Below are 27,820 nucleotides of genomic sequence, written 5' to 3'. Positions count from 1 at the left end.
AGGGCTAGAGAGGTTCTGACAACTGTACTAACAATGAGATTTATAAGTGGAAAACGTTTTTGAGGAGCCCTGTTGTCCATCAGTTCAATCCACAGATGGTGGAATTGACCCTTAGTGTGTGATAGTCTGCAATAGAAATGACTGAAAATCAAGTTATATAGAGAAAACGTATCTGCCAAATGACTGATGGCTCCCTATAACAAAACCATTAAAACAGAGAATATGTGAGGATCATAACAGAATGTACATGTAAATTTGTTAGCTAGATGGTTCTCTAGGGAGGCATAATTAGTTAGGTGAGCAGATAGCTAGCTAATCCTTTTGATGTAGGAAAAGACCATGTTGTAAAATTTAAGCTGGTTTAATAATAAGATCCAATGATAATATTTTTTCAAAATTCTAGTTTGGAGAAAGAAAAGACCTGTTTCAGCTGAAAATGACTGAAAGTATCATTAGTTTGAAATGCTCAACAGACTAGTGAGAACATTGTTTCAAAATCTGTCATGAAGTTTATTCAAAGCCTTCAGTTTTTTCCCTTTGCAATAGAAACTGCTGTTTCCTCCTCTTCTTCCTCTTCCTCCTCCTCCTCCTCTTCCTTCTGAAATTTATTTTGCATTTCTCCTGCCACAATTTTTTATTTCACCACAAGGTGGTGGAAGATGATACTCTAAATATTTTTCCTTCACTTTATAGCTTTATTTCTTTTTTTAAGGATAGGAGGAAGTTGCTCATGATTTGTAGGGAGCCAAAGAAGCTGCAACACACTAGAGAAAAGATTGTACCATAAAGACACAGATTCATAATAATTAAATATATTTGAGAAATACTCATAATACTCTACATTTTACAATATCATTTCAATATGATTTTTTTGTCTATGAGAAATGTTAAAACAATTTATTTTCCAAGACGTAGAATCAAAACTGCTTAAAAATTTATTTTCACCTCTCACTTACAACTTTTTGTCTAGTGGAGATTTTGTGTAGACAAGAGATTTTGTATATTCCAGTGGAATTTTTAACCTCGTGGATTATACTGTAAACAGTGTAATCATACATGATTCAGATTACACAGTTTGGTTAACTCTTACACTGAGTTGGGCCAGTGCTTACATAATAATACAGATAAATCTGTTCACTGAACCAGCAAATTATTTGATAACCAACCTCAGTGTTAAATCTTCACTTGGTAGAAAACATAAGCTCAGATTTTTCTATAAAACGCTCAGCTGCTGATGCTAAAGCAAAGATTTTAGTTTTACAAGAGAACATTAAACACCTGGCTGTACTTCTCTGGCTTCTGATATGTAAGCTAAATGAACTGATTTACGCTTATGCAGATCTTTTCTGAACTGGTACTTATCTTTTCTAGGATACTCAGGAACAAAAGGAAAATCTCATTACAATTGTCACGGGCATGCCAGTGGAGCTGGCCTCTGCAGAGCAAGCAAAATAAGAAGTTTTTAGATCATTTGTAAGAATTTCCCACATGAGTAACTCACATAGAATCTCTATCTCAAATTCCAAGAAGCAGCAGACAGAGGCATGTAATAACATCAGGCTACCATCTGAGGGTTTATTGATGGTTTTTCCGGCACATAGGACATAGAGTCATAGAGTTAGAAAGGATCTCAGATGTCTACTAGTCCAACCAGGTCAGGACTAGTACTAACCAGGTCTGACTCCCCTTAGCTGTTTGAGGTTAGTCAGCTCGGTGCTGCCATCTGCTGGCTGTTATTTCTGAATAACAAATCAGAAGAAACAGGTATTATGCATTTTGGGGTAAGTGTTCTTATCTAAGATCCTGGATACAATATTTTTCAACGGTTGCAAATAAATTTGTTTTTATTATCAGAGGCATATGCTTTCTCATATAATCATTGGAGCACAAATGCACTTTGTTTTACTCTATGACACCAAAAACAACAACAACAACCAGAAACTAAGGGGGAAACTTATTTTGACAAGATTATAGAACAAAAGAACATTTCTGAGGGAAAATGTAATTACTATATAGTTGATTGGTAGGAAAGCTGAAATGTGAGCTACCCTACTCTCCTCCACCCCAGCCTCCTGTTCCTCCCATTCCACACTTCCTTCTCCTCCTGGTAATTCAATGTGAAACAGCTAAAAATTGATCAGTGTCATTCAGAGAGTTTATGATGAATACACATTTAAAGATAGCCTGCAAGGAAGCATAATTTGAAATATACTGAGAAAGGACTATTTTATAACAATTATCTATTCATTTCAAATAATGACTTTGGAGATCTGCTCTTTTAAGTTAGAATTGCAATCAATTATCCAAACGTGTGGAGGGAGAAACAAAGGAAAAAGTAAGTGGTTTTGCTCCTCCAGGACTTCAAGCAAGATCTATTTACGTCTTTCAAACCCAAAATGGAAATTAGCAGGAAATGGAAAAATGAAAAAGTAACTAAGTTATATTGTTACAGTTTACTAATGCCAAAAATAAATCCAGTCTTTTTTAAATTGGCCAGATGACTAGAATAAAATGAAAAAAAAACAAAAACAAAAACTAGTTTAATTTCAAGAGTTTTACCAATAAGATATAATATTGGGTATGATCTTGAAAGATAGGGGGAAGAGATGCTACCTAGAATAGATTAAATAAAGAGAGGCTGATAGCTCAACAGACAGAGAAAGGAACTCAGAAAGGAATCTCCCTAACTTTTCAGTTGATTAAAATGATGGCAGGAGATTTGTACTTTCAGACATTCAAGATTCTGTTTATGTAGCTCACCTGGTCATTTTTCCTGTGTGATCTAAGGTTGAGAAAACTTTACTGATTGCAAACCACTCTGAAGTTCATGCAAAAACTTGAGATCCACTGGTAAGTGCTCAGGATTTCCTGAAAAATAAAACAGGCTTAGCCTCCTAGGACTGATATTTAAACTATAATATCATCATCATCATCATCTCCTCCTCCTCCCCCCCCCCTTAAACAGGGAGGGGGCATCATTTTGTTTCTTGGAAAGAAAATGTGCAAATAATTTTCCCCCACAACTTTTATATTTTAATTTTGTTTATATTGGTTTGTTTTTTTCTAAGTGTATTTAATGCCTATTTGGAAATGGTTCTTGGAAGATTACTGTACAAATATAGACATTAAACCCATATATATAACAATATCATGATTTTTAAATCCCTCAAAAACCCAACAGAAGTTTACTTCACTATAAGCAGATTATGGAAAAAGCACACATTGCTGCCAGGTTGAATAAAAATAATGCCCCCACTGAAAATTTTAAGTGCATAGGAGTATATAATCTTGTAGATAATTTGATCAAACCATGTATGGCTTTGCGCATCATGATGTATCCAAAGATAGCTTCTTAAACCAGTGGCAAACCAAAGTCTTGAAAGTGGCGCAAAGAGAGAGAGAGATAGAGAGAGAAAGGGAGAGAGAGAGAGAATGATGCAACCAAAACTCACTCAGATAGATGTTGCCAGATTATGTGTTGGACACTGTGACATGTGGCATCATTTCATTTATGAAATGTCCAGAAGACTGATGGACTGCTGAATCGTGTCCTGATTGGCTTCTTCTCCTATGCATTGTAGTGTTATACCACATTGCTCAGTTTGTGTCTGGATGTTTTATCTTTGGGATAGCCACATATTCTGAGTGCTTCTTTGATGTGTTTAACATCAAACATATCAAGGAAGCTCTCAGAACATGTGGCTATCCCAAGTGGGGCTTCATCAAATCCCCAGCAGGAGCTCCTCTATAACAGACAAAGAAAAAACAATAAACAAAGCAACGTTGTCATTCCATACATTGCAGGAATATCACAAAAACTCAGGAGGATTTTCAACCAACACAACATATTTGCACACTTCAAACCCATAAATACGCTAAGACAGAAGCTTGTCCATCCCAAGGATAAAATACCCAGACACAAACTGACCCAGGTGGTATATGCAGTACAATGCAGTGAACTATCTGCAGAAACAAAACAACCACTTCATAAATGCATAGCACAACATAGGAGAACAAATCAATCAGGACAAGATTCAGCAGTCCATCTGTATTTAAAAGACAAAGGCCACACTTTTGAAGACAGTAAAGTCCACATTTTGGATAGAGGGGACTGGTTTGAAAGAGGGGTCAAAGAGGCCATCTATATCAAAACTGAACACTCTCTCTCAGCAGAGAGGGACAGGTATGAAATCATCTATGTCCAGTCTACAAAACCATCTTTCAGCAGTTCCAAGAAGGCTCCACACCCATATGCACTTCTCAGGTGACCTCGATGACTCAGATGAACCTCCAAATGGCTCCAACAACTATCTAAAAGAATGCAAATGACCAGCTGTCTGCAAGGAGTATAAATCCTTCCATTCCCCACCATCCAGTCAGAGCTGAAGAAGCTTCTTGGATGAGAAGTGAGACATCTTCAAAGAAAAACAAGGAAGTCCAGTTGCATTGTGAAAAAGCATCTTTGGGATAACTATGACCTGGATGATTGAGAATCTCCATAGACCTCAAGGCTAGACCACAATAATTTAAGTTGCTTCTTTACATAATTTACTGTTAGGGCCCAAATTTTACCATGTAATGATTAATGAGTGGCAAGGCCTTCACTGGGAACAGCATATATTCATTCCCGGCCCCTTCTTCCAATTTATTCTTATCTATTATATTCACTATAGATAATACCATGCAAAGTACAGAAAAATGAGTAAGAAATAATAAAATAAATTAAAGAAAAGAAACGAAATAAAAGAAACCTAATCAAATGTTTATACTAAAATAATTCACTATGCCTTCTCATATGCTTCAATTCTTGCTAATCAACCTTATTTCTATCCCATTCATACAAAGAAAAAAGAAGATATATATGGTACTAAACAAAGCTCCACCAAAGCCATTTTCTCTTATGCCTACATAAAGTGAATCTAGTGTCCCCTCTTCATGTTGTTAGTGATGCTCTTTACTAGAGAAAAATGTTGAAGGAGTCTCAACCAGGCAGGTCACCTTGCTTATTAAGTAATAGTACACCACCAACATTGCTTTTAGGTAGGGCCTTCATAAATGCCCCATGATGCTAATTCCCATTGCCAACCCCATTCAGTTAAAAAGTTATTTAATTATAGCAAGTAATTTGGGAGTAGACAAGTCCGTCTTCTATGCTGGGACCCTTTGACACTGCTGAGATTGCTTTTTTCCAATCAGCTGGAAACAGATTTACAGCAGAAGTTCCATATGGCTCTTGATAACATGGACATAGAATTACCATCATTTCATTATAAAAGAAACAAGAAACTGGTCAGAAACCATAACTAATTAAGAGACAAATAAGTGGCAATTCATCAAATATTGCCCAGCTATGCCGAACAGGAAGTAATAAAAGAGAAGAAACTTTAAGGAAGATGCTTTTTCAATTAATGATATCCTACTTTTAAAAAGCTTCAATAGCATTTTACCTACCATGAGTGAGCAGCAATTTTATTGTAACATACAAAAATGCAGAGACTCAAACGGCAGCACAATAGCAAAATCTTTAGAACAGAATGCTTTTCAATGACCCAATCCACATTCTTTTAAATGATGGTTATGAATGAAGGTAATGAAAACAAGCAAATCTGGAAAAAAGTAAGCAAATCTGAAAACAAAAAACAAAACAAAAAAAAAAACCTAGTATGGAAGAAACCCAGAAACTGGCCCAAAGTCACCCAGCCAGTTTTCATGCCTAACGCAGGATTGGAACTCACAGCCTCCTGATTTCTAGCCTGATATCTGGACCACAAGACCAAACTGATTCTTTCCAGACTAGCCTTTTGAGAATATGACAGCTATACATCTTGCTTTATGAAAAGTATATTTCCAACATTTATTTGCGTTCAGGTAAACTTCTGTTTAGATTAGCTGCTAAATTGAGATCTTCCATTTAAATGGTTGAAATGGGCTGCTATTGAAATGGTCCGGAAACTTCAATTAATTCAAAGCCATACTACTGAGATGCTACCAGGATTGGTAGTCTCATTGTGATACTGTTTTGCCATCTGCGCTCCCTGCCAAATTATCTCCAGACTCAATTTAACCTAAACAGCTTGAGGCCAGGTTATTGAAAGAGCACCCTGCCACATACATAGGCTTCTAACATTTTTATTTGAAGCTTCACCCTGTTTCAGGTACCTCTATCCAGTAATAAGACTGTGGAGGTAGGGAGTACCTACAGAGAAAAAATGCTATATTATTCTAGCATTATATTCTACTTATTGTTGTTGCTTCCAGGGCTCTGAAGTTTTTTATTTTATTTTATTTTGTCTCTTGTTTTTTATACGTTCCTTTTATATGTCTTTTATTTTGTTTGATATTGTTTGGGAGTTCTATTAAGATAGCTAATTTTTATGCTACTTTTATATGTTTCAATTAATAATATGCCACTTTGAGAACTACAGTTCTTTAGCCGTGTCAAGATATGATAAAATGGTAGAAGAATATTGATTTAAAAAACAACTACTTATTTCCTCTGCTGGAAATAAGACCTTAGGACAATAGTTGTTCATGAAACCCATAAGAACTACCAAACTGTCTAAATCTGGAATTATTGTATGTGGCTGTGATTACTTCATATGAGAGGTATAGCTTTCTAGTCAAATGTACAGTAAAATGGATCAAAATCTCCCAAAACTCCAGGCTCTTCTCTTGAATCCTAGATAACTCACTGAGAGCAAAATTTTAATTCCTCACATCAGAAGTTTTGTGAAGCGATGTCATATTTGATAGAATACCAGCACTCCACCCATTTCAAGATAAAATGATTTTACAGTACTTTAATGAAATAGCTCTTCTTTTTTATGAGCTCTGAAAATATCTCATTAACAGTGTTGCAAATTATCATAATAACTTATGGTGACATACCAATTTGTTCTCATTTGTGAATAAGTCCTTTGACAAACTTAATGAGATATTATGGGAAATTCCCAGCCTCATCATTAGAGTAAGTTTCTGAAATAAATGTCCAAAAGGAAATTATTTTGAGCCCAATATTTGAAAAAAAAGTGTAAATACACTTTGCTCCAAAGCCATATCACCTACATAACATCTTCAGAAAATAGTTTTCTTACTTGTTTAGATCATCTATGGTTTCCAAAGGGGTGGGGTGGTGGCTCAGCAATTAAGATGCTGGGCTTGTCGGTTGAAAGACATCAGCCAAAGTTCAAGACCTGAGCGCCACATAATGGGGTGAGCTCCCATCCTTGCCCCAGCTCCTGCCCACCTAGCAGTTCAAAAGCATGCAAAAACAAATAGATAAATAGGTATCACTTCAGTGCGAAGGTAGCAGCACTCCACATGACAGCACTGGACAGCACTGGCTCAATGACTTTGAAACGGAGAAGAACACCACCTCGTAAAGTCAGCTGTGGCTAGCTGAGTAAAATCTGCAGGGACTCTACCTTTACCTTTGTGGTTTCCACATTTTTTATCATCTAGGCAAATATTCCAAAGTTAAAGAAAAAAATTTGAATGTCTAATTCAATACTTCTGTGAACATCAAGATATATTAAACCTTGAGAAAGTTTTTATTTGTTAATAGTCATATTGTACTGGTACCAGATAAATTATTTTTTAATAAAACTATTATATTTTGACATAAACCTGGAGGAAGAGGTAATGACATTTAGTATACAGACAGCCCAGCAGGGATCCATTTTTAAAACTCTACTGTAACATTAAGCAAAAATTAAGTAAATATTTATAACTAGAAGTTACAAAAATGAAAGAGAAATGTAAAACATTCAGTAAAAGCCATGTGCTTGTGAAAATAATAAAACTCCACATTCTTACTGAAAGGAGCAAATTATAAATATTTGGATGTTCAGAATTTGCTGAGATACTTGGGAACCAATTTTTTATGAATTACTATATCAAATTCAAATAAACAATATGGAAGATTTGAAATGCATGTTATTTAAGATAACTTTTATTTTCACTTTTCTGTGTTTACAATGGTACATATTAAAATGAGATTCTGATGCCCATTCTTAAAAGAATAAACTTACATACATACATATACATATACTGTACAATATATATATATATATATCATAGTCCATTTTGAACATAGCAGAAAAAAATAGCCTTAACAGAATAACACAGTTGGAAGGGAACTTGGAGGTCTTCTAGTCCAATCTTCTGTTCAAACAGGAGACCTTATACCATTCCAGACAAGTGGCTGTCCAATCTCTTCTTAAAAGCTTTTAGCCATCCAGTGCTCACAACTTCTGAATGCAAACCTTTCCACTGGTTAATTGTTCTCACTATTAGGAAATTTCTCCTTAGTTCTAGTTTGCTTCTCTCCTTGATTAGTTTTCATACATTGTTTCTTGTCCTAGCTTCTGATGCTTTGGAAAATTGGTTGAGCCCCTATTTGTGGCAGCACCTCAAATATTGGAACATTGCTATCATGTCCTTCATTTCACTAGACTAGACAAACCCAATTCCAGCAACCGTTCTTCATAGTTTAGCCTCCAACCCTCTAATCATCTTTGTTGTTCTTTTCTGCACTCTTTCCAGAGTCTCTACATCTTTTTTATAATATGGTGACCAAATTTTATAATATGGTGACAAAATATGGACTTGAAAGTTAGCAAGGTTGATACTATCTGGTATAAAGCTATTACAGAATTTAGTAGTTCTGCTTCAGATACCACAAAACCTCTTCCCAGAACCTAACAAAGGTAAGAAATTTATAAATTGCATCTGGCATAGTTGCAGAATTATTTAATGATACTAGCAAAATCAAATGTTAATCCAAAGTAGAGAATACTTTAAAAAAAAAGGACTAGTGTGCAGGACTTGTGTGCTCATAGGTATGAGGAGCAAGGGTTATAATTTCTTTGTTTTTGTTTTTTATAGTACATCACCAAGGTTTTCTTTAGTTACACAGAGAGTATTATTCAAGTGAGGTAACTTTATCTGATTTGCATAAATATCATTGAGCTAATATTTTATTAGCTACCAGAATGTGGAATGAAAATGCAGTGAAATACTATCTTTTTTTGGACTACATTGGAAAGTTATTATTCATTTCTCTTTTACTTCCGGTGGATTAGCGTCGGTGATGGCGGCTACTTTGTAGCCGTCCTCCTGGGAAAGCGTTAGAACCGCAGAGAACAGCAGGCACCAGCTGTTCCGCAGCTCAAAACCTCCCTCCCGGGAAAAGGGGGGAGGGGAGTATCACCCGAATAGAGGTAGAGCCTCTTGGACCCCCCAGGAAGTTTTCTTTGGGGGGTGAAAAGAGTGCTCCCTCAGAGTTCGGGTTGCCTCTGCCTCCCAGCTGTCTTTGTCCCTCAGGGACAAAGCAAGACGCCGCTCCCACCTCCGCGCTTAAAGAGACCGGGTGAGTTACTTTTAAAAGCGGACAGAGTTGGATAAAGGATTTTTTTATTGGCTTTTATTTGGACTTTAGTTTGAAAGGTGGATTTTTATTTCCCTTCTTTTTTCTCTTTTTTTTTTTCCTTTTGTGAGAGTGAAAGTAAAATGGCGAACGGAAAGTTTTTTTTTTTTTTTTTTTTAAAAAAGTGAGTGAAACGGAATGTAATGGACTAGATTGTTCTTTTTTAATTTTTTTTCTTAAGGTGGATTTGTGTTTTGGGAAGATTCTTTTTTTGTTAAACTCTCTTTTGCTATCTTTTTTTTCTTTTAAGGGATTCTTTTTTTGTATTTTTTATTTCTTTTTTCAAAGAAGGAGGAAAGAAGAAACAAAACTTTTTCTTTTTTGAAAATGGTTTCAAAGCAACAAGCAACGTCTACAGTACCTAAGGTGGCTTCTTCTCCTGCGATTTTACCAGTACAACAACCTAAAGCTACACCGCCACCCTCTCCCCCTTTGCCAGCAGTAACGGTAAAAGATATGCAAGACATAATGGGAAATGCGGTATCTCAAATCAGAGGGGAAGTGAAAGAGCTTTTAGTGGAGAATAATATTATTTTGAGGCAAGATATAGTTATGGCTTTAACAGGACTTGCTTCTGTGGTTGAGAAGTTGGATTCTAGGGTGGAAGAAGTTGCAGACAAGGTGGAGATTCTGGAAGATAAATTTGAAGGCATGGAAAAAAAGATGGAAATTTCACAAGATGATATTGTTATGTCTCAATATAGAGAAATGGAGTATGCTTTAAGAATCAGAGGGCTGAGAGAAGACATGCAATAAGACTTGAGAGAGATTGTAGTAAATGACTTTGCTGCTATTCTGGATAGAGAGAAGGAGGAAATACCTAGAGAAATTGAAAAAAATATTTAGAGTTAACTCTTGGATTGCAAAGCAAAGAAACCTGCCAAGAGATGTGGTAATCTATTTTGGGAAGAGATCTCTGCGTAATGAAATTATACAAGCTTTTTATAATAAGAGGTTTCAGATTGCTGCTCAAGATGTCATTATTTTAAAGGAGATTCCATCTAAAATTTTAAGAAGGAGAAAAGAGTTTGCTTTCTTAGCCAATGAACTTAAAAAAAGATTGATGCCATTCAGATGGGAGATTCCGATGGGTATCATGGTGAGTCATGCGGGGACGCGTTATAGACTTAACACTGTTTCTAAAGCAAAAGAGTTTTATAAGTCAGTCCTGGGAGCAGGCTCATCACCACCTATGATGCAGAAAGTCTTGGATGGCAAGGAGGTGGAACAGCAGTCTGAAGAAGTAGTATTGATGGATGTTGGAAAATCACAGGCTGAGTGGTCGCAACAAGCAGAGATCAAAGAGCAAAGAATGACTCGGGCAGCCCATAGACGTAAGGAAAAGGAACAACAGAAGAAAGAAGTTAAAGAAGTTCTACAAGAATTTGCTTCGGTGCCTGTGGGAGGAGCAAGACCCAAGAGCTCTGCAGTACATTCTTCAATGGCAGATCTTCAAGCAGTCTTCTCCAGGCTTTTGGTCAAGGGAGATGGTAAAGCTCCTGACATGGAATGCTAATGGTCTTAATTCCCCCCAAAAGAGAAAGAAAATTTTTCATTATTTAAAGCAACATAACAATGATATTATTTGCCTGCAGGAAACACACATTATATCTAAAGATCAAAAATATTTAGTTAATGCTCGTTTGGGATCTCATTTTGTATCTTCTGCTCCCGGGAAAAAAGGGGGAGTAGTTATTTATGTCAAGCAAAATTTATCAGCCTGTTTAGTAGAATCCGATCCCCAAGGGAGATATGTTATGATTGAAGTGGGTCTGTATGGTAAGAAAGTACTCATAGTGGGGTTGTATGCACCAAATCAACAACAGGAACAATTTTATAGATTGTTACATCAAAAACTAATTTTGTTGGATTATAGATCTGTTATATTAATGGGAGACTGGAATGATGTTTTAGATACACAAAGAGACAAAAAAGGACCCTCTATTTCTTTTAAACAGGCTAAATTACCTAAAGCTTTTTTTGACTTGAAAGAGGACTGGGAGCTGAGAGATTATTGGCATGAACATAACTTGGAGGAGAGAGACTTTACCTTCTTTTCGGACAGACATCAATTTTTCTCAAGAATTGACTTTTTCTTGATTACAATGGATTTATATTTTAGGGTAAAGAATGTTAAGATCTTTCCTAGGACATTGACGGATCATAGTCCAGTTTGGATGGAATTGGTTAATGAAAAAGAGGAGAGGAGATCTTGGAGGATGAATGAAAATTTATTTAGACAAGAAAAGAATGTTCAAAAATTAAAGGAGCAATTAAAGGATTATTTTGCTTTAAATATGTATACGGGAACTTCAATGTCAATGGTCTGGGATGAAGGTAAAGCTTACATGCAGGGGATTTTGATACAAATGAATAAGGTTCATAGACAGAAGCAGGAGTTGGAAGATGTAAGGAGTTGGAAGATGAGATTAAATTAAAAGAAAAAGCTCTGATTTTAAACTCTACAGATGAGAAGATTAAGGAATCTATAAAATTGCTTAAATCACAATTTAATATGTTGATGGCTGATCAAACTGCAACTAATTTATTGTATATGAAACAAAATACATTTTGTAATGCCAATAAACCAGGGAGATGGTTGGCCTATCAATTGAGAAAGAAGCAGAAACAGAGAACTATAGATAAAATAAATTATAACGGTAAATTGGTATATCAGAAAGAGTTGATTAAGAAATCTTTTTTAGATTATTATCAAAAATTATATATGAGTACTAAAGTACAGGCTTCAGATATAGATAATTATTTAAAAGATGCTAACTTTCCTAAACTAACAGAAGATCAGAAACAAGAAATTAATGGCCTGATTACTAGTGAAGAAATTGAGATAGTAATTAAAGAATTAAAATTAGGTAAAGCACCGGGTAGTGATGGATTGACATCTATTTATTATAAAACTTTGGTTCAAGAGTTGATTCAACCTTTAAGGGAACTTTTTAATAATATATTACAGGGGTTAGAGACCCCCTTGTCATGGGGCAGAGCTTTTATATCTTTGATTCCAAAAGAAGACCAAGATCTCACTTTACCAAAGAATTATAGACCTATATCTCTTTTAAATGTAGACTATAAGATTTTTTCGAAAATTTTAGCTAATAGACTTATGAGGGTTTTGCATCACGTAATACATATGGATCAAACAGGTTTTATAACTGGAAGGTATATGAAGAATAATGTTAGACAAATTATTAACCTATTAGAATATTTAGATAAAAACAATCAAGTTTCTGCAGGATTGATATTTTTAGATGCTGAAAAAGCTTTTGATCAACTGAATTGGCAATTTATGTTAAGATTAATTGAGAAAATGAATTTTGGAGAAAAAGTTTTACAAGCTCTTCGTGTTATTTATCAAAAGCAAACTGCACAACTTATAGTTAATGGGGATTTGTCAGAGGTGTTTTCAATTGAGAAGGGGACTAGACAGGGCTGTCCATTGTCACCATTGCTGTTTGTTTTAACTTTGGAAATTTTGTTGATTAAAATTCGAGAATCACAGCAAATAAAAGGAATAGAAGTTAATAAAAAAGAATATAAATTAAGGGCTTTTGCAGATGACCTGGTTGTTACTTTATTGCAACCAATTGATTCTGTAATAGAGCTATTACAATTGATATATCGGTATGGACAGGTTTCGGGTTTCAAAATTAATAATAATAAGACCAAAATATTGCCTAAAAACATGACCAATCAGGACAAGGAGACCCTGGTTAGATTGACAGACTTCGAGGTTGTTAATAAGGTAAAATATCTGGGGGTTATTTTATCCGTTTCCAATGCAAAATTGTATAAAAATAATTATGAAAGGCTGTCGGTCAAAATACAAAGAGATTTGGAAAATTGGGAGAAGCTGCAATTATCTCTCTTGGGGAGGATTGCAGCGATTAAGATGAATGTTCTGCCAAAGTTTCTTTTTTTATTTCAAATGGTACCCATTTTAAAGAATGAGGTTAATTTAAATGAATGGCAGAAAGGTATCAATAAATTTATCTGGGCAGGGAAAAAACCAAGAGTAAAAATTAAAATTATACAAGATATTCGGGAGAGAGGTGGACTCAAGGTACCAAATTTGAAATTGTATTATGATGCTGCAGTTTTAACATTAATTAGTGATTGGGTTAATTTAACAAATGTAGAAATACTCCTCTTGGAGGGCTGGGATTTACTTTTTGGATGGCATGCCTATTTAATTTTTAATAAAAAGGTTGATAGGGTTTTTAAATCTCATATTATAAGGATTTCTTTACTTTGGGTTTGGAAGAAATATTATAGAAGTGATTTTAAAATCCCACTATGGGCTATACCATGGCATGCGATAGAAGGGATAAGGAGAGGAGTCAAGATGGATAGTGTTTTTTATGCACAATTACTTAGATGGGATGGTAAAAACTGGCAATTAAAATCTTTGGAAGATTTAACACAAGAAAATATTATTTATTCATGGTTTCAGTATAGACAAATAGTGGAGAGGTGGAAGATAGATCATAATGTGGGTTTCCTTAGAGAAGATGAGAATTTATTAAAACAAATAAAAGATCAAAGACGAACTCATATTAAGAGAACTTATGGGGTGTTAGTAGAATTGGATTCAGAAGTATAATTAGTTAAAGAATGTATGGTTAAATGGGCACAAAATTTTGATGAACCGGTTCCATTAGATACCTGGGAAATTATTTGGGTGAGGTTAAATTTACACAAGCCCAAAATTTAAGGGAAAATTTTTATAAAATGTTTTATAGATGGCACCTTGATCCACAAAAAATGTCTCGTATGTATCCTGACTTGCAGCCTAAATGTTGGAGATGTGGATGTTTGGATGCTACTTATTATCATATCTGGTGGTCATGTAAAAATATAAAAGCTTTTTGGATTAAGATATGGTGGAATATTCAAAGAATTTTTAGAAGAAGGATAAAATTTACCCCACAATTGTGGTTTTTTTTTTATTATTAAAAAGTTTTATAAATTTTACAGAAAATAAAAGACAATACAAAAACAAAAAACAACATATACAAATAAAAAACAAACATTACCCAACAAAACCCCCCTTCCCCCACCCCTACCCAAACCCCCCCTTCCCCCCCCCAGGGCCTCCCAGAGCAGAATATAGGCTTAATTAAAAAAAAGTTAAAAACATTTATATTTATAAAAAAAGAGAATATAAAATAGAAAATATATACATATATAGAGTTAAAAATTATGAAAAAACTATATAGTATTTTTTATATCAAATTTAAATTGTATGAATTTTATCCATTTATCCCAAACAGCAAGAAATTTCTCTTGCGTTTGTCCCTTTAAGAAAGCCGAAATCTTTGCCATTTCCGCCAAATGAGACACTTTAAGAAACCATTCCTGCAATGTAGGCAAAGATTCCTTCTTCCAATATTGTCCTACTAACAGCCTCGCAGCTGTAATCAAATTTAACATCAATATAACCTCCTTTGTATCACAATCAATAACTATACCTAACAAAAATAATTGTGGAGTAAATTTTACCCTCCTTTTAAAAATTCTCTGGATATTCCACCATATCTTAATCCAGAATGCTTTTATCTCTCTACACGACCACCAAATATGATAATAAGTAGCGTCCATACAACCACATCTCCAACATTTAGGTTGTAAGTCAGGGTACATAAAAGACATTTTTTGTGGATCAAGGTGCCATCTATAAAACATTTTATAAAAATTCTCCCTTAAGTTCTGTGCTTGTGTAAATTTGACATTTCTCACCCAAATAGTTTCCCAGGTGTCCAATGGAACTGGCTCGCCAAAATTCTGCGCCCATCTAATCATACAATCTTTAATTAGTTCCGTTTCTGAATCCAATTCAACTAAAACTCCATAAATTCTCTTAATGTGGGTTTGTCTTTGATCCTTCACTTGCTTCTTCTCTGAGAAAACCCACCTTACAGTCCATCTTCCATCTATCTGATAATTGCCTATATTGGAACCAAGAATAAATAATATTTTCTTGTGCTAACTCTTCCCATGATTTTAACTGCCAGTTTTGTCCATCCCATTTAAGTAACTGTCTATAAGACACCATATCCATTTTAACCCCTCTTTTTATTCCTTCTATTGCATGCCAAGGTATAGCCCATAATGGTACTTTGAAATCACTTTTATAATATTTTCTCCAAATCCTAAGTAAAGAAGTTCTTAAGATATGAGATTTAAAAGCCCAATCCATTTTTTTATTAAATATTAAATAGGCATGCCACCCAAAAAGTAGATTCCATCCCTCTAAGTGGAGTATATCAGAATTTGTCAAATTTACCCAGTCACTAACTAATGTTAAAACCACCGCATCATAATATAATTTCAAATTCGGCACCTTGAGTCCTCCCCTCTCACGGAAATCTTGCATAATTTTAAATTTAACCCTTGGCTTTTTCCCTGCCCAAATAAATTTATTAAGGCCTTTCTGCCACTCAGTTAAATTGATCTCATTCTTCAAAATCGGTATCATTTGGAACAAAAAGAGAAACTTGGGTAGAATATTCATTTTTATCACTGCAATTCTTCCCATGAGGGATAATTGCAACTTTTCCCAATTCTTCAAGTCTCTCTGTACCCTAACCCACAACCTTTCATAATTATTTTTAAATAATTTTGCATTAGAAACAGATAACATCACCCCCAAATATTTTACCTTATTAACAATTTCAAAGCCCGTCAAATTAACCAAAGTCTGCTTCTCCCGACTAGTCATATTTTTAGGTAGAATTTTAGTCTTATTAACATTAATCTTAAAACCCGAAACCAAACCATAATTATGAATCAACTGTAATAATTTTACTACAGAATAAGTAGGTTGCGACAAAGTGATGACCAAGTCATCCGCAAAAGCTCTTAACTTATACTCTTTTTTATTAACTTCTATTCCTTTAATTTCCTGCGACTCTCGAATTTTGATCAACAGTATTTCCAGTGTTAAGACAAACAGCAACGGTGATAGTGGGCAACCCTGTCTAGTACCTTTCTCTATTGTAAAAACCTCTGACAAGCCACCATTAACGATAAGTTGTACCGTTTGTTTTTGATATATTACCATAAGAGCTTGCAATATCTTTTCACCAAAATTCATCTCTTCCATTACTCTTAACATAAAATGCCAATTCAATTGATCAAAGGCTTTTTCAGCATCTAAAAATATCAACCCTGCAGGAACTTGGTTGTTTTTATCTAAATATTCTAATAAATTAATAATTTGTCTGACATTATTTTTCATGTACCTTCCAGTTATGAACCCAGATTGATCTTTATGCACAAGGTGGTGCACAACCCTCATAAGCCTATTTACTAAGATTTTTACAAATATCTTATAATCCACATTTAAAAGAGATATAGGCCTATAATTCTTTGGTAAAGTAAGATCTTGATCTTCCTTTGGAATCAATGATATAAAAGCAGTACGCCATGAGGGAGGAATCTCTTGACCCTGTAAAATGCCATTAAAAAGATCACCTAATGGTTGAGTCATCTCCTCCAATAAGGCTTTATAATAAACAGCTGTTAACCCATCCGTACCCGGTGCTTTCCCTGGTTTCAATTGTTGAATTGCTAGCGAAATTTCCTCCTTAGTAATTAAACCATTAACTTCATGTTTCTGATCCTCTGTCAATTTAGGGAAACTAACCTTGCTTAGGTATTTATTTATCTCTAAAATTTGCACATTAGTAGATTTATATAATTTTTGATAATAATCCAAAAAAGATTTCTTAATCAGTTCCTTCTGATAAACTAATTTACCCTTGTAATTTATTTTATCTATTGTTCTCTGTCTCTGTTTCTTTCTCAATTGATAAGCCAACCATCTCCCTGGCTTGTTAGCATTACAGAATGTGTTTTGTTTCATAAACAATAAATTAGTTGCAGCTTGATCTGCTAACAACATATTAAATTGTGTTCTTAACAACTTTAAGGATTCTTTAATACTTTCATCAGAAGGATTTAAAATCAAAGACTTTTCTTTTAATTTAATTTCATCTTCCAATTCTTTACGTTTCTGAATCTGTTTTTGCTTATGACAGTTATTCATTTTTATCAAAATCCCACGCATAAATGCTTTCCCTGCATCCCATACCATTGACATTGAAGTCCCCTTATACATATTCAAAGCAAAATAATCCTTTAAACACTCCTTTAGTTTCTGAACATTTTTTTCTTGTCTAAATAAATTCTCATTCACCCTCCAGGATCTTCTCTCCTCTTTTTCTTGAGTCAACTCCATCCAGACTGGACTATGATCCGTCAAAGACCTAGGGAAAATCTTGACATTCTTTACTCTATTATATAAGTCCGTTGTAATCAAGAAGAAGTCAATTCTTGAGAAGGATTGGTGTCTATCTGAAAAGAAGGTAAAGTCTTTCTCCTCTTGATTACATTCCCGCCAATAGTCCCGTAATTCCCAGTCCTCTTTCATATCAAAAAAGGCTTTAGGTAATTTTGCCTGCTTAAGAAGAGGAGAGGAACCTTTTTTGTCCCTTTGTACATCTAAGACACCATTCCAATCCCCCATTAGTACCACGGATCTGTAGTCCAGCAGATTTATTTTTTCATGTAAGAGTCTATAAAATTGTTCCTGTTGCTGATTTGGTGCATATAGTCCCACTATAAGTACTTTCTTACCATATAAGCCCAATTCAACCATCACATATCTCCCTTGGGGGTCAGACTCCACCAGACAAACTGGTAGATTTTGCTTAACATAGATAACAACTCCCCCCTTCTTCCCGGGAGCAGAAGATACGAAGTGAGATCCCAAACGGGCATTAACTAAATATTTCTGATCCTTAAGTAAAATATGAGTTTCCTGTAAGCAAATAACATCATTATTACGTTGCTTCAAATAATAAAAGATTTTTTTCCTTTTCTGAGGAGAATTCAATCCATTAACATTCCAGGTCAAAAACTTTGCCATCTCCCTTGGCCCGCAGCCTGGAGAAGACACCTTGGAGATCTGAAATTGCAACATGTGTTGCATGACTCTTGGGTCTTGCTCCTCCCACCGGCGGTGATACATTTCCAGGAGAAATCTCTTTGGCCTCTTTCTTACGTTGCTCCTTCTCTTTACGTTTATAAGCTGCACGAGTCATTCTCTGCTCTTTAACCTCCGTCTGGCGTTGCCATTCAGCTTGCAGCATCCCAGCAGAAACCAAACCTAATGCCTCAGACTGCTGCTCCGCCTCTTTGCCACTCAGGGATTTCTGAACAGGTAAAGTTGAGCCTGCACCTAGGACTGAAGTATAGAATTCTCTAGCTTTATCAACCGTATTCAATCTATAACGTGTCCCCGCATGGCTCAAAACAATACCCATCGGGATTTCCCATCTAAATGGCATCGATCTAGCTTTAAGCTCATTAGCTAAGAAAGCAAAATCTTTCCTGCTTCTTAAAATTTTTGATGGGATTTCCTTTAGTATGATGACATCTTGGGCAGCTATCTGAAATCTTTTATTATAAAAGGCTTGTATGATCTCATTACGCAGAGACTTCTTCGTAAAATAAATCACCACATCTCTAGGCAAATTCTTCTGCTTAGCAATCCAAGAGTTAAGCCTATACACTTTTTCAACTTCTCTGCGTAATTCCCCTTTGTCCATATCCAAAACCACAGCCAAATCAGTAAGGACCACCTCCATCAGATCTTGATTCATATCTTCCTTGAGGCCTCTAATCCTCAAGGCATATTCCATCTGCCTATACTGAAACATCAGAATATCTTCTTGTGAAGTCTCCACCTTCCTTTCCACATCTTGAATTTTATCATCAAAGGAGTCAACTTTATCTTCAACTTCCTCGAGTCTTGCATCCAGCTTAACCACCACTGTAGCCAAACCTGAGACTGCTGCAAGTATATCTTGTCGCAAAATATTATTGTTATTTTCCAATTGATCCTTTATCCCACTTATCTCTTCTTTGAAATCAGATTTAATTTCTGATTTAAGCTGTGTAGTAAATTGCTTCATTTCCTCTCTCATTTGAGCTACAGCCTCTCCCATTATACCTCTAGCCTCTTGTGCTGAAAGTCCAGGCAAAGGAGGGGAGGGTGGTGGCTGTGCCAGTGGTGCGTGTTTAAGTTGTTGTTGTGGTTGTGCAGTAGAAGTTATAGGGGAGGAAATCACCTTGGATGTTGTAGAAGGCGGCTGTCTCTTTGAAGCCATTTTAAATGACACAGTTCTCACTTCCCTTTCCCCCCAAAAAAAAGGAGATGAGGGGGAAAGAGAGAAAATTTTACTTTTAAAAGAGGCAGCAGAAACACTATAATCCTTAAAAATCCAGAGAAAAAAGACCAAGAAAAAAAAATCAAAAAAGAGGATTCAATACTAAAAGCAAAAGTAAAGTCCAGTCCTTAAAAGGAGAAAGTGAAACAAAAGACAAGGGGAAAAAAACTCCATCACTTTCAAAACGCCATCTTAATTCCTTCTCCACAGTAAAAAAAAAGGAGAAATAATCAGAACTAAATAAAAAAAATAAACACCTAAATTATATAAGAAAAAATCCTTTAAACTGCTCTGTCCGTTTTTTAAGAATTACTCACCAACTCTCTATAAGCACGGAGATAGAAGCGGCAGTTTCTTTTGCTTCCTAGGAAGCAAAAACAGCTGGGAGGCGGAGACAGCAAGAGCTCCGAGGGAACACTCCTTTCACCCCCTCTAGAATTAAATCCAGAGAGGGTTCAGGGGTTCTACCTCTACTCTTGCACTCTCTGTCCCTTCCCTTTGCCCGGGAAGGGAATTCCGAGCCGCGGGTCAGCTGGTGCGCGCTGCGCTCCGCGGCTCTGACACTTTCCCAGCTGGACGGCTAGAGGATAGCTGCCATCGCTGTCGCTCCGTACCGGAAACCCCCACAATTATTTTTGTTAGGTATTGTTTCTGATTGTGTTAGTAAAGAGATTATATTGATGTTAAATTTAATCACAGCGGCCAGGTTGTTAGTAAGGCAATGTTGGAATAAGGAATCTTTGCCTACTCTGCAAGAGTGGTTTCTTAAAGTTTCTTATTTGGCGGAAATGGCAAAGATTTCGGCTTTCTTGAAAGATCAACCGCAAGAGAAGTACTTCCTGGTATGGAAAAAATGGATAGATTTCATACAATATAAGTTGGATATAAAAAATATTATTTAGTTTTTGAATAATTTATATTTAAAATTTAAGATATTTTATAGACATTTTTTTATTTTTCTTGTTTTATATGATTTTTTCTTTTTCTGTTTCTTTTTTTCTTTCTTCTTGTATTTTTTTATATATTGTTGTTAACTATTTTATAATTTGTTTAATTAATGTATTTAGATTTGCTTATGGTTTATATGTGTCTTAAGATTTTTAAAAAATTTTTTAATTAAGCCTGTATTCAGCTCTGGGAAAGTCAGGGGAGGGTACGGGAGGGTTGGGAGGGTTTGGGGAAGGGAATTGTTTTGTAAAACTTAAAAATTTTCAATAAAAAAAATATGGACTTGAAAGTTAGCAAGGTTGATACTATCTGGTATAAAGCTATTACAGAATTTAGTAGTTCTGCTTCAGATACCACAAAACCTCTTCCCAGAACCTAACAAAGGTAAGAAATTTATAAATTGCATCTGGCATAGTTGCAGAATTATTTAATGATACTAGCAAAATCAAATGTTAATCCAAAGTAGAGAATACTTTAAAAAAAAAGGACTAGAGTGCAGGACTTGTGTGTTCATAGGTATGAGGAGCAAAGGTTATAATTTCTTTGTTTTTGCTTTTTATAGTACATCACCAAGGTTTTCTTTAGTTACACTGAGAGTATTATTCAAGTGAGGTAACTTTATCTGATTTGCATAAATATCATTGAGCTAATATTTTATTAGCTACCAGATTGCGGAATGAAAATGCAGTGAAATACTATCTTTATTTGGACTACATTGGAAAGTTATTATTCATTTCTCTTTTAGTCATGGGAAATTCTTGGAACAACATATAGTAAAAATGCTGTTTCATTTCTAGGATTGCATGCAGTGAGAAATCTGTGAAATGTATTGGGCCATAGATTAGGTTTTAATAATGATACTCATGAATATTCTATTTTAAAAATAGATTATAAAATGTTTGATTGCAACATTGGATGGAATCCAATATTATGACTTTAAACTATTTGTTATATTATATAATGATTTTTAAAGGGTTTGTCCTTACTCAAGATTGAATTTGATTTTCTCAGTTTGCAACAGTGAAATTATCTATAATTAAAACATTCTGAATGACCAGTACAGGCTAAACCCGTTGGTTGCATCAAAGGCACCTGAGATGTTCTCTTATCTGATAGATTCTGGACATAAATAAGATGTGTGTATATATACTCTTGTTGTCATGACCTCTAATTGGGTGAAATGGGGCATCATAGGACAAAGATATTGAATGAAGGTACCTTACATGGGCAGACTTAAGAATGCGTCCAAATCTAGGACACATGACTCCTGAAAAAATAAAACTTGGGAATGATGTGGCTGTTTCAGTGCTACTGGCTGCTGCTGGGCTGGTAGGCTATTGCAATGGCCACATGATCTTTCTTTTCAATGTTCCATGACAATTTCCCAGTCAGTCTCACAATCCCTCACTCCCTTCCCCATTCAACAGCAACCATTTACCTGCCAGCTGGCCTTGGACAGCAAGTTTCCCCAGTGACTTTCTCAATGCTAGCTTTCCACAAGTTAAGTAAGTGGGGGTGAATGGCTGGAAAGAAGGAAGGAAGGAAGGAAGGAAGGAAGGAAGGAAGGAAGGAAGGAAGGAAGGAAGGAAGGAAGGAAGGAAGGAAGGAAGGAAGGAAGGAAGGAAAAGACTCCTGAAAGCACAGAGAAAAATGCATTTTTCAAAAACCAACCAACCAAACAAGCCAGTGGCTCATTGTAAGATGCTCAATCATCTCCCATATAAGAGCTATCTGATATGCTAACTAAACAGTCCCACACTAGAAGACCCGGGGAATATTCAGATATTTAAATAGCCTGAAATAACTCTCTTTAATTTTAGTGAGATTAGTATCTTTAGGCTTCTATTATGTATTGTTCCAAAATAAATCTTTAAAGACCCCAGAAAGAAAGTGAAAATTTTCCTGAGAATCATTTGCATGACTATTACAATAATTTCATCCATCTGGTGTTTTCAGTTTGGATCAAACAATTAAGTCAGTCAATGGTGTCTCTTTCATAATTACAGACATTTATTTTTCTTAAGCCAATTCTTCATTGTATCTTTCCCCATTCAGAGACCCTCCTGATGCGTTGAGACTTTAAAGCCAGAATTTCCAGCCAATCTTACTTGTTAATCATCACTTGACTGCATCTGCAACTCTTCCCCTGGTCATTGTTATTTATTCATAGACATTTCTCTTTGAACAAAACCTGAGAGCTATGAACTGGAAATTTATATGCACTGAATGAAAGATAAATGAAAAAGATATTCTGTTTCATAATTCTTAATTAACCTATAGAGTTTATTGTTGCTGGCTGCCAGAATGACTACCAAGATGATGTTAAATAAATATTAGATAAACTCTTTTGGAGATGACCTACCAGTAGTTACATTGTCCATGTAAGATGGTAGAAAATAAGTATTTATTAACATTGTATCTTAAGATTAATAACAATTTGTGAAGGCCCCTGTTCCATATACTTTATTGTACCCTACCAAGAGTACGTGAGAGAGTTGGGCAATTGTTAAATAAGATAGATAGATAGATAGATAGATAGATAGATAGATAGATAGATAGATAGGAGAGAGAGAAAGAGAGAAAGAGAGAAAGAGAGAGAGAGAGAGAGAGAGAGAGAGAGAGAGAGAGAGAAATTATGGTTGAATTATCTGAAGAACACAAAATAAAGATGGGTCAATGGCCTTCATCTAAACCAGCGGTTCTCAACCTATGGGTCGCGACCCCATTTGCGGTCGATTGACCATTTCATGGGGGTTGCTAAGCAAGGCTGTCCACCATTTTCCCCCCCTTTTCCGGCAGGTGCCTTACCTCCCTTGGGCTAGGCCAGCTGGTGGCCCAGCCGGTGGTCAGCCTGCTTGGTCTCTGCCGCTTGGCAGCTACGCCTCGGCCAGAGCAGGGGGCAGCACCACGCATGCGCGGCACTTCCGGGCAGGGAAAGTCCTCGACTTACAACCGGTTGAGTAGTCCTCGACTTACAACCGGTTTAGTCCTCGACTTACGACCGGTTGAGGGTCGCGGCATTAAAAAGGTTGAGAACCACTGATCTAAACCTTCTGAATAATGACATTTTTAGCATTGTTTTATATAATTGATATCAACTCTTTCTTAAGTCACATGTAACATCACTTGTGGGCTGCAGTACATTTCATGATGTAGATAAATAAAATGCTATACAATATTTCTTGTTGTGAATATCAATAAATAATGGACAGCTCAGGTTCTCCAAGTCACCCTATCTTTCCTCTGTATACTACTCCTTTGGAACATTTTTATCTCCTTTTCATACTTGTTACCATAAGAAACAAATTGCCATAAAGTTAAAAAAAACTTTGTTAGCTAATTATTAAATTTTCCTGTTTAAAGACATAACCAGTAATCACGTTCCTGATTTATTTGAAAAGTTGGCCTAAGAAAAGATACCACATGTTATTGTTAAAATACACATCAATAGTGCTAATGAAATTATTAATATAAAAATGACTTTAATCAATGTACTTCAATTCGCTTTTATGAATATGTTTTAAATATTTCTCCAAACATATGTACCTTATGTTTTTTGGTCTGTGTTATTGCCATTTTTTTAGCCTTTGTAAGAGTTTCTTTTACTATTAGGCATCCTCATAGTGCTTTCATTACCAACTCATAGCAACAGAAATGTAGAAAGCTGTCTAAATCTGGTCTATATTAAGTCTGTTATAGCTATACTTATTATTTCATTCGTACACAGAGCTTTGTTTGTAATTTTCCTTTTAAAAGATTATATATATATATAGTCTGATTACTAAGAATAGCCCCTCATATCTATAAATTGCCAAATGCACTTTCTTTTTGGAACACATAATCCCTAGATGTACATTTTTTCCTTTGAATTATTGAACATAATATAACAGACTTTAGTGGATAATCCTCATTTATATGTTGCTGGAGTCACTCCAACAATGAGAAGGACAACATATAAATATGATAAATAAAATAAAATTTCATGCCTTAATGGAGCCCAGTTTGAAAGAGAAAATACTTTATGGCCCACTGAAATCTGTTGAAGATTTGTTGAAGATAGTAACAAACACCTTAATAAATATAATCCATGTAGGCAAGTCCATATAAAGGTCTATATTAAAGGCATTCTTTAATATATACTTTTATATTCTGGAATTCTTTGTACCTGTTTTCTTAGAGAGCACTATAGGCATTGGAGATGCAGAAAAAAAAAAATAAGGGATCTCATTTCCCCCCCCCCCCCTTTCTTAAGCTCTATTCTGTTTTCCCTTGATTGGAAGAATCTTAGTCCAGTTCTTTTCAGCTTGTTTCCTTTTTAATAAATAAATAAATAAATAAATAAACACTTTATTAGGTTTCAATAAATAAAATATAAAGAAACACACACACCCCAAAAAAGAGAAAAGAGGATAGATAAAAGTCAAATTCAATTCTGCGGTAAGGTGGGTAGCCAATTAAATCAATCAATCAATGTATGAAAAAAGAATAGAAAAAGAATTACTTCCAGCTTTCTTCTGTGCAGATAAAATATGAAATACATTAACCTGTTACTTTAAGATTAATAATAATATATGGTATTACTATAATAATAAAAATAAAAAGTTCAAATCTTTTTATCCCTTCGGCTTATTTCCAATAGAAAGAATGCTTTCCAATTCTGCATTCTCCTCTTCTTCTTCTTCTTCTTCTTCTTCTTCTTCTTCTTCTTCTTCTTCTTCTTCTTCTTCTTCTTCTTCTTCTTCTTCTTCTTCTTCTTCTTCTTCTTCTTCTTCTTCTTCTTCTTCTTCTTCTTCTTCTTCTTCTTCTTTCTTCTTCTTCTTCTTCTTCTTCTTCTTCTTCTTCTTCTTCTTCTTCTTCTTCTTCTTCTTCTTCTTCTTCTTCTTCTTCTTCTTCTTCTTCTTTCAGGTTCTTACATTCCTTTTTCTACGCCATTTCCAGTTCATTTTGAGCCACCTCAGAGACGAGGAAATCAGTTCCTCAAGAAATTAGAATTATACTTCATTGAGAATGGCTACAATAATAGAGTCTTCAAGTCTGATTGTATGTATCTTACCACTTTCTTATATCCAGAGAATCAAAGAGATGTCTGTATGAGCCACTTCTAAATATTATCTTTCCCCCATAGTTTAAAGAATGCTTCAATCCCCTATGCTTAGGTAATGGTTCCTGCGTATTTCCATCCAAGCCATCCTCTTTACATCCTGTCAGAAGATGCATACAGTAATTAATGCAAGCTAAGATTAAATAAATAAGTAACAAAATATAAATCATGAACTCCCAATTTTGTTGTAACACATGTTCAGAGGTTAATTGGTGGCTGTCTTCCCTCCTGGGAAATACTGAGAGATAGGATAGGATAGCAGGTGATCTACCATTCCATTGAAATTACTCCATATTAAATTGTATGAGAGCAGCAACACTGCCTAGTTTTGCTGTTAAGCTGTGGTGAAGATGAGGGAAGCAATTTGTGACTAATAAATCATACTTGCCCTCATTCAAGAAAAAGAGGAAAACACAAAAAAATGTCTGTAGAGATTCTCGGACATTAAGGTCATAGTTGTCTGCCAGAACTGCTTCTTGGGTGAGAAGCAAAATGACTTCTTCTTTCTCAAGGGAAAAAACAAAAACAAAACTGTCCAGTTGCCTTTTGAAGAAGCATCTTTGAGAGACAGGGATTGGGATTGTTGTATACCTCCCAGAGTCACTTTCCGGAAGATGGGAGGTGATGTAAAATTGATTAATAAATACTAAGTAAATCTAGATTTTTTTAAAAAAATGTGAATATCACACTGATGGCAAATACTTATTGTCATGACCATGTTTTTTTTCCTCTCCACTTGTAACATATGTTGTGAAAACTGAAGCCATCAGAAAGGCTTGGAAAATAAAAACAATGTCTTTGAAATTGTTGTGGAAGAAAACTGTTGAGAATTCCTTTGACTACAAGAACAAATCATTCAGTGCTAGCTGATTTAAAACTAGACTGCTCTCTAGAAGTGTATAACAATGAAGCTAATGCTTAGATATTTTGGAAAGCATAGTGCAAAAATTAGAATCATTGGAGAAGACCCTAATGTTTGGAAAAAACTGAAGGCAGTTGAGACCAACACTTAATAGATTTTATCATTGGTAGTGGAAGAGGTATAAATGTATGAGAACTCATAAAAATGCTTCTAGTTTTGATAAAAAAAATGTACATTTGTTTACAAAGAGTTAGAAGCAACTAAACAATGAAACAACATCTAAATAAAATGAGCTCCATTAAAAAAAGTCTGAACACAAATTTGTAAGGACAGAAAAGACAAATAAGGTTTATTAAGGAAGATACAGGTTACAATGGTAAATGCATTGCATCTACAGTATACATATTTTTGTACCAACCTTTTAATGGATCTGTAAAAGTCAGAAATATTAACAGAATTCCTCTTAGCGATGAATCTGTCTTCTTTGGGTCTGCCTTCTGTTCTGTTCCTGCATGAATCAAGTCATTAAAACTGTGCAGGGATTTGGATTTGAATGATGAAATATGACTTGGAGCATGTTAGTTCATATAGCACTGTCAGAAACACCTTCTACTAAACATGTATCTTTCCTGGAAATAAATGCCGGAAAACAACCGTACAAATCCAGAAAAAGGATAGCTGCTCTAAGACATTTCTAACAACTGCTACATGCATGGCAACACAGACTTCAAATTATCCTTTACCCTCCAAATCTGGATTTGTCTAGTGATGTTGGTTTCCACAAACATAATTTAGTGCATTTTCACTCTACTTTATTATTAATATACCATCTATCTTGGTCATAATGGTATTTACCTATTTTCTGTCCAGCATTAACAATAACTCTACAGGGAGTTTACCTACTTTTGAGTTTTCCTATGTTGGATTTAAATTGCATGACAAATGCTCAGTGATGCTTTCACTGTCAAGTATAAAAAAAACCCTATCCATTGATTTGGGGACCTTTAGGGCCTGAATCTGTTTGATTTGTGCATAATTACTCTAATCCATCCTGAGTTCTTTCAATAGGCATGCTTTGAGTGGAGAATTCAAAGCAACAAGCTCCTTTTCATGTTTTTAATTTAAGAAAAGTAAAGGCCAATTGCCATTAATTTCTCGTATACCCTACTTCTGTATATGTGAGCATAGATTTATGTATTTATTTCAATTTAGCCATTATAATGCTGTGTCTT

General features: G+C 35.1%; 1 long non-coding RNA gene across 1 annotated transcript; it reads right to left on the bottom strand.

The window, feature by feature from the left end:
* Positions 1-1,507: 1,507 nt before the first annotated feature.
* On the bottom strand, positions 1,508-27,820 carry LOC120307466. The gene is made up of 4 exons (XR_005556554.1): positions 27,007-27,820; positions 7,095-7,246; positions 2,761-2,868; positions 1,508-1,739 (listed from the first exon to the last, which is right to left on the bottom strand). It is a non-coding gene; the product is annotated as an uncharacterized LOC120307466 (long non-coding RNA).

The sequence above is a fragment of the Crotalus tigris genome, unplaced genomic scaffold (assembly GCF_016545835.1).
Source record: "Crotalus tigris isolate CLP2741 ecotype Arizona unplaced genomic scaffold, ASM1654583v1 scf7180000017783.2778290, whole genome shotgun sequence".
In the NCBI taxonomy this organism is placed as follows: domain Eukaryota; kingdom Metazoa; phylum Chordata; class Lepidosauria; order Squamata; family Viperidae; genus Crotalus; species Crotalus tigris.
This window is presented reverse-complemented; position numbering and strand designations above follow the sequence as displayed.